The 8,620-nt window shown below is 35.3% G+C and overlaps 1 pseudogene; it reads left to right on the top strand.

Annotated features, from left to right (window-relative positions):
* The first annotated feature begins 6,822 nt into the window (after positions 1 to 6,822).
* On the top strand, positions 6,823 to 7,315 carry LOC128160954 (uncharacterized; annotated as a pseudogene).
* The last annotated feature ends 1,305 nt before the right edge of the window (positions 7,316 to 8,620 follow it).

Here is an 8,620-nt window from a genome sequence, read left to right on the forward strand (position 1 = left end):
ACCCTAACTAGAGACGAGCTCGTTGCAAAGCTGGCTAGCTTGACTCTGGTAGTGAACTTTCATGGTACATGCAGGTTGCACTACAGTATTAAATTTTACTAAATATTCTTACCAAAATTGCACAACTTTAGGTACAGATAAAAAATTCAAAACGAACTTCTGGAAAAAAATCCTCTTGACATCTTTTTAAACAACGCTTCATTTACAATTTTCTAGCAAAATACACACGTGCATCCAGCAAGGCGTGAGACTTTGTTTACTTCGAAGTTACACATGGTAAAATCAAGCCTGGGCCTTTTCACCCCCCTCCGGAAACAACACGCATCAAAAATTCAAATGACCTCGCATTATTACAAAACTGGGATAGTTAGACCTCTTACACATTGTTTTTCATCTCATAAAAAAAAATCAGCTTCTGTCGCGTGCGGAAACGCCCCAAATTCAAAGGGAAATTCGGGAATTATTTTGCCTCAGCCATGTTTGGACGTGAACCTTCAGTAAAATACTGTTATGACACCTGTATTTCAAAGAAACAAGAAATCTGTCGACACTTGCAGTACTTTGATGATTTCTATGGCGACCAACTGCGTTGCATAATGTAGTCGTATTTCATAACTTCTTAATCCAATAACAATTTTCCTTTGACTTAAAACTTTTAAGTATAATATATTATTCCGTTCATGTCTGTAGAAGTTTAGCGTGTTCAACAGGTTGATTTATTAGAAACATTATCCGATTACGATTTCGCACCTATATGTATAATGTGAAGATGATTGACTTCGAATAATAGCCTTATTGTTTAACAATTGACCACTGTAGTGAAAGCACACTTCGATACTCAATAATATTCGATAACCTTCGATACATTGTTACTCAATTACATAGCAATTGATGATCTGCAGCCATAAACATAACCCGGCTCATCTTCCCAAGGCAAGGGTTTCTGATCCGCTTCGCTCTACATAAACCCTTGACCTAACAGACAAAACATATGCGGGTTTAAGATTGCGCCATCTAGTGAGAGTACTCATTTTTGAACTTTTGTGACTTCTTGTTCTGACCAATCAGAAAGTGCGTATTAAACAGAAACATTATTGCAATATGGCTGCTCCCATGAACAGGTTGTTTATAGTGACCGAATTTGTAGAAAAGATGGGTTCACTTGGACTAAAAACCGATAGCAGTCAAATACTTACTAGCCTGTCTCAAATTTATTTGACACCGGTTAATATTGATCAATGCACAATTAACATAATTCTTAAAACAACGTTTCTTATTGGATCATGCAAACTTTTATGACACCAACCAGCGTGCGAGGTTTCTAACCCCATCAAACTCTGCCTATTCGGTCAAGGGTTTATGTAGAGCGGAGCGGATCAGAAACTCTTGACTTGGGAAGATGAACCCGGCTGGGGCTACATATGTTCTCAGCTGTGTGCGCTGAAGCGACACAAGATTTTCGGTCGCACGCTGCGATTGAATTAACACAGACTGACCGAATAAACAAACGGGTGGGAAAGTGAAAATGTTACACCAAGAAGAAGTCGCCAAAAAATGATTTTCGTCAAATCTGATTATCTTTTTGCCAATTTAAAAAAAATCCGAATGCCTCAATTCAGGACATCCTTTTATCGCGCCAGCACCTACCGCAAACATGGAACTTTGATTATAACAAGTTTAGCTTTTTAAAAAAAGCTTACCGTTTTTAGGGCAAACTCTAACCAGCAAAAATTTAATTCTTTTTTTTATATATAAATGTCGCCTTCCTCTACATGCAATGGCGTGTAGAACTTTTTTATATGTGCCTTAAGCGTGCATGACTAAAATTGAGAAATGCGTACCACTTGCTTGTTAGTTGAGATCGACTATTGAAGGGAAAAAGATATCTTAAGAAGGGTCGTAATATTTTAATAAAATCAAAGTTAATACCAGCATTCAGCATCTTCGTTTACTAATATTAGTTTTACCGTATCTAATATGCACACTTGTTTACTGATATTAGACATACAGTAACAAATTTCCACATTTTTGTATTTGCATAAACAATGCAAAAAGAAAAGTACACAACAAATTCAATAGATATTATAGAATATTGCTTTCAACTAGTTGTACTGAAAAATTAAAGCCTGAATTTCATTCGTAGCATTTTCTATTGTTTTTTCGTTTTCTTACTTTTTAAGATTAGAAATCTATGAAAATTGTTACGTGAAAAAGATCATCAGAAAATTATCTCCCTTTTGCCGAACAGTTTTTCAACCAATGAAATAAATGTAAATTTTCACATCATGTATTTTCCACCAATCACCAAGGAGAGGAAATGCACAACCCGGAGACTGTAAATTATTTCAACTCTTTATACCGTCTTCCAAGGAAGACGGTAATAAACTACCTTGTGCGCAATCGTATTAATCATTGCTAAATCAACTGTACATGTAAAACAAATTTATCTTTTCATCTTAAACCAATATCATAGTGAAATCATAATAAAAGAAAATAGTTGTGTTCGTACAAAAGTCTGAAACATGCACGCGTGACAAGGTACATGTAGAAGAACACAAACCTGTCCACTCGCGCGGGTTCTCCTCGGCCATGTGCGAGGGATGATCATCATTTAAAAGTTTAATATTTGTCGGTTGTTTGTTTATTTAAAACAATATTTGTACAGATTTAAAAACATGTTAGACCTACAAACCAATCATTTATTTAAGTCTGACGAAGTTTCCGATTTGTAGTAATATCGCCTTTATAAATTTTCAGAACGTCTTCCTAATTTACACTCTAATGTTTAATTAAATAAAAACAAGATGGACAAACTCTTATAACATGAAGAAATTAAAACAGATCTTTATTTTATTTACGGGTATAAAACAAAAACAATTCTAGAGTTCGCGGCTAAATAAACTCATATATGAGAGACGCAACTCTCGTGTATTAGATAACCTCTGACCGCTAGTTAGCCCCATCGCGACCATGGTGACCAATTTTCTAGGCAGCGGGTGAGGGATAGCTTACGTAACGGTACACACACAGCTCTGATTCAAGGTAGATTTTAAATGCATGCAGTATGAAAACTCAAATGCAATACATAGATTTATTTTAAATCCGTACTTTGTGTTTTACTACAAAGGAATAAGAATGTTTTGTTTTCCGATTCTCGTTTTAGGGATTGTGCACTATAAGAACTTAACAAAACTAACAAACTCCTAAAAAAAAAGTCTATTCTAAAAAAAAAATTTTCCTGTATAAACCAGCATACTTTCTGTGGTAACTTTATGCCAGTTGCACGCACATAGACTTTCGTTAACTTGCCAAATTAAACGAGGTACATGTTAACATGTACACCTTTTTACACTCATACAACACAAATCACCCACAAAATAACATTGTAACGACCTTTATGAGATCCCAACAAACAACTTTTCCAGCGACAGCCATATCGAAATCCTAACCGTTTTTGAGTTATTAAGCAAAAACTTTAAAGTGCTATTGGCCCTAAATTTTAGGGGCCAGCCCTTTTTTATTGTTGTCAAATGAAAGCCCTTAACATTCTGCACAACTTTTATTCAACATGTCTTAACAAAATATTTTTCGTTTAAAAGATACAAAGAAAAATATGTCTAAATTTTCGCACTTTTTGGAATCCTATTTTTTGACCCCCTACCCTTTTCTAAATAAAAAACGTAATCCAAAAACAAAAATCGATGTGCACAACTTCAATGTCTCTGCTATTCAAATTCGTTGGATTCCCATTCCCAGCTGCTATCATAGTCTCGGAGCCTTTGTCCGGAAACCAAAGGCCCTAAAAAAATTTAAAAGGGGAATAACTCGTTAACGGAAGAGGAATTTTAAAGTTTATGAAATGTTTAAGATAGTGTTTTGTAATGTCTATGAGGCCAGAAAATTTGAGCAAAAACCGTTTAGAAATGAGCAAGATATGAAGCCTCAAAGTTCGCGTCTAGGAAGAAAAAAGAAAAAAAGAAAAATAAGAATAATCTTACAAGCACAATAATAATAAGGTCTTCCGTTGTAAACGGAAGACCTTAATAAAAAGCAATTTATACAATATGTTAATAATTGTCACTATGTTGCCATATTGGCCCACCCAAAGGACCTGAACCCCTGACCCAGGGGTCGTGAATTTCACAATTTTGGTAGAGGGCTTCATGGACATCAGAGCCATACATTTATTTTTTCTCAAATATATATTAGGAGTAGAGAAGAAGGTCTTTTAAGATTTAATATATTTTCACTATATGATCATATATATAACAGTACCCCCTCTCTTATCACCTATCAATGAAAACAGGTTGCAAAGCTCTTTTGAAGATAAATTTTGAACATGTTTTTAGTCAGAGTTATCAGATTTCAATTAACCTTTTCAAAATCTCCATCAAATTTTCCCACATGTAAAAATAAATTCCATGACTCAGAAAATAAATCCCATAGTACTATGATTTTATTTAATTAGCTTGTTAACTTGGAAAAAATTGCAAAAATTAAAGAAAAATTTGCAGAGTTCCATCATTAATAAAATGAAATAGGAGAATTTGATATTAAATAATTTTTTCTTTTAGTTTTCAAATTGGATACTCTCATAAAATCATTATAATTTATGCAAGTACACTTCTTTAGATGCATGGTGTTAAACCTATCATGAATTTTCAGAATAATTGATATAGTATTTCCACAATCTTGTACACAAAATTGTGTCTACAGACAGACGGACAGAAAGATTGCAATATATCCCTCAGACTTCATTTTTGATTTAAACATATTTTATTGTGTAATTACACAAGAGAATTGGAAAGAAGTTCTTACAACTTACGTGTTCCTCTCCTAAACTTCATTTTTTGAGATACATATAAAAATTTATGCATGAAAACTATTGGTCTTCGGTGAAAAATGACATAGTTTCTTACCCTTGCCAAACAATTGCTTGTACATCAAGAAAGTGACCTTGCACATGTATTTATTATTTACATATAAATAAGTCATGTACCTACCAATTCAGGATGCAGCAAATTACTTCCTGGAACAGTTTGGATGTTAAGTCCCTATTTAAGAAAATACAATATCATCATTTAGTGACATCATGCACCTCTATTTGTTATTTAAAATTAAAGCTATATATCAATTACTTGTCGGCTTGCATTAATTTGTGTTAATTAAATTAAGGAATCATTCTTTGGATATTATGAGGTGATCAAATGAGGCCTGAGGTAATCAAATCAAATAAAACCCAAAGGGCTTCATGTTAGAATTGATCGCAAAAAATGATTCCTTATTACAGTATTTTATTATTATTTTCAGCAATTGTACGGTTTAATACTGTGCAGCGCCCCCTCGGTGTGGCAGGTCGGGTAGTACTCAGCTCCGGTAATTTTTTAGTGATAATGGATGATTTTTGCGATATACGCAGCGGAGTTTCTATCTGGAGGGACTAATGTGTTTGTGTCTGCTCGCCAGCTTGATTAATGGCTGAGGAATCACCTAGTAAACTGCCCAAAAAGAAAAAGACCAGAATCAAATCTAGCCAGCAAAAAGGCAGTATAGCGGCTCCCGGCAACCAACAGACACAAGGTACGATCAACTTCCAGAGCACTAGCCCTGCATTCCACCAATCACATATCAATTCTGCTGTCTATAACCACAACGAAAACTTTCATCAGATGCAACCAATGCCTGCCTACATGCAACATTTACAATCAAGCATGCACCCGAGTACCTCTCAAGTCATCCCTCAATGGTCACAAGATATATGTACTTGTTTAGACATAATTTCAAAGAGGCTCGAAAAACTTGACGTGAAAGAGACATCTTTAACTTCCATGCAGTCTGAAATAAAGAATCTAAATTTAAAAGTTCTAGAAGTAGAAGAAAGTCAAGAATTTATATCAAAATCGTTCAAAGAAAACGAGGTAAATGCAACGAAAGCATTGGATCACTTGGATGAAATCACTGAACTGAAACATGTGCTTGAAAACACAATGACCGAAAACAAGCGTCTAAACGAAGAAATCATAGATATTCAGTGCAGATCAATGAGAGATAACTTGATTTTCTATGGCATTAAAGAAGATGTAAGTAGGAGGGTGGAAAACTGTGAAGAGATCATATCTGATGTTTGTAGAAATGTGCTCAATATCCAGGAAAGTATTGAAATCGAACACGCGCATAGAATGGGCAGAAAAATGAACGACAAACCACGGCCAGTAGTAGTGAAATTGTCTAGATTCCCACAACGAGAAATGGTTCGAAAAAGCATTCAAGTTCAAGGGCACCAACTTCTCTCTCAGTGAGCAATTTCCAAAGGAAATACAAGACAGATGCAAAACCTTTATAAATGCCCGCGTATATTAAAGCAAAAGGGGAAGGGAAAAAGACGGAACTGGTGAAGGATAAGCTGTACATAAACGGAAAACTGTTCACTGACCGAAATACAGGTGTTACAACACAGGGGGATGTAAAAGGGAATGGAAGACAGAAGACTCGTGGAGGAGCTCACGGAAAACAGCGTGGTGATGCACAGAGCAACCGAAGGGGGAGATAGTGGTGCGAGGAGTCTTAAGTGACAGCTGTAAAATTATAGCTTGGAATATGCACGTTGGTTTCCATACTAAATGGCAAAACTTATCGCTACATTTATTTCTTTACGTTTTTAACTTCATTAATTTCTGATAGTTTCCGTAATATTTGGTTTACTTCAAGACTGGTTATTTCATGCACGAGCGCTTTTGTGCTCAGTATAAAAAGATTTACCTGGGAGTATTTGATTAATGCGACGTTCGTTACTAAGCATTACAGGTTGTGTCTGGTTTTGGTATGTCGACAGAATCTACAAATTGTTCGACGTCTAACAGAGATGTTCCTCGAGAATCACAGACTGAGACTAATTCCAACTCTGGACAGGATTTTGATGTGTTAGATGCAGTCAGTTTATTCAATAGCAGGTTAGACGCCGCCCTTGAAAAAAAAAAGAACTTTAATACTTTCAGAAGTACAAGATAAACTGAAGCCTACAAATACTTTTGAGTTCCGAGGAGAAGGGAACACAATTCAGTATAACTTTAACAAGGAAAGGCTGCGTGGTTTAGAGCTTCTGTCGCAGAAACTTAGATCTGCCAACTTCAACGGAATCACCGATTTAATTTCTTCCAAGAAAGAGGCCATTCGTCAAAGAAACAAAATTCTACGCATAGCTGATAAACATGGGTGGTGGGCCGTTAAGGAGTGTGTTGATTCTGATATTGCTGACAACAGCGAGGACCCCGCCAGACTACGTTTTGCCAAAATTGCTTCATTAGTACATGTGTAATGCACAAACTTTTTAATTGTATTCTAGACACAGGCTTTTTTCCTATCAACTGGTTGTCAAGTGTTATTGTGCCAATTTTTAAAAAAGGTGACAATTCGGATCCCAATAACTATAGAGGTATTAATCTCATAAGCAACTTGTGTAAACTTTTTACTGATATATTGAACTCACGACTTTTAAATTGGTCCTTTGATAATAATGCTATTACACAATTTGGTTTTAAACCAAACTATGGTACACGCGATGCAGTTTTTGCACTGCATTCTATTATAACAAATACACTCTCTAAAGGTAAACATTTATATTGGGCTTTTATTGATTTCAGAAAAGCTTTTGATTCTATTGTTATATTGAAACTATGGTTTAAATTGTCACAAGTAGGAATACAAGGAAAACTGTTATAACATTGGGCGCGCTTGATTTACCAAAAAGGTGTACACCGTGTACACTTTTGTAAATCAAGTGCAGTGGTGTAGCGTTTTGGTGTACACCGGGTGTACACTTTTCTACACCGAGTCAGAGGCATGTGTTGTTGGGTGTAGCACTGAAACCAATATGGCGGACGAATGTTATGATTGGAAACTTGACAAATAATTTAAAGTAATATTACGGATTGGAAGTCGCAATGAAGTTGTCTTTTGTATGAAAGCCATTAAATTTGAAATGCTTTTATTTTATTGCATTTATATGAGAAAAAAGCCTCGGATTGTCGCTAAACATCAGATTCTCTGATAAAACTGCACCCTTTTCCGCCATATTTATTCTTAACTTCTCTACACCATGTACACTACACCATTTAAGTGCACTTGATATTCAATACAAAATGTTTACACCGGTGTACACTGGTGTACACCCAGTTAAGCTAAATCAAGCGCGCCCAATATTAAAGCATGTGTTACTGTGAATGGGAAATTGAGTGAATATTTTTGTAATAACACCAGATTAATGCAGGGCGAATTTCTTTCACCAATTCTTTTTAATTTGTATGTGAATGACCTTGAGAATAATTTTTAGGCGGAAGCGCCTATTGCAATTGCTTTCATGACCTTCTACGTCACAGGTCAAATTCCTCCCTTTTTTTACAGTACATCTAACGGATGGTACTTAAACAACTCGCCAAACGATACCACCCCCCTCTTTTCATCTTTCGACCCCCGTTTGTTGTTTTGTTTTTAATAATAAAACTTTAACTGGTATAAATCACTACTTTATGTGTTTATGAATATCAATTTGATTTATGTGTAAAATGCCCAATAGCAAAGATATGTTACAGTAGTTAATGTTAGATGAATTTACGTTTATGTC

Source organism: Crassostrea angulata, chromosome 8 (assembly GCF_025612915.1).
Source record: "Crassostrea angulata isolate pt1a10 chromosome 8, ASM2561291v2, whole genome shotgun sequence".
NCBI lineage: Eukaryota > Metazoa > Mollusca > Bivalvia > Ostreida > Ostreidae > Magallana > Magallana angulata.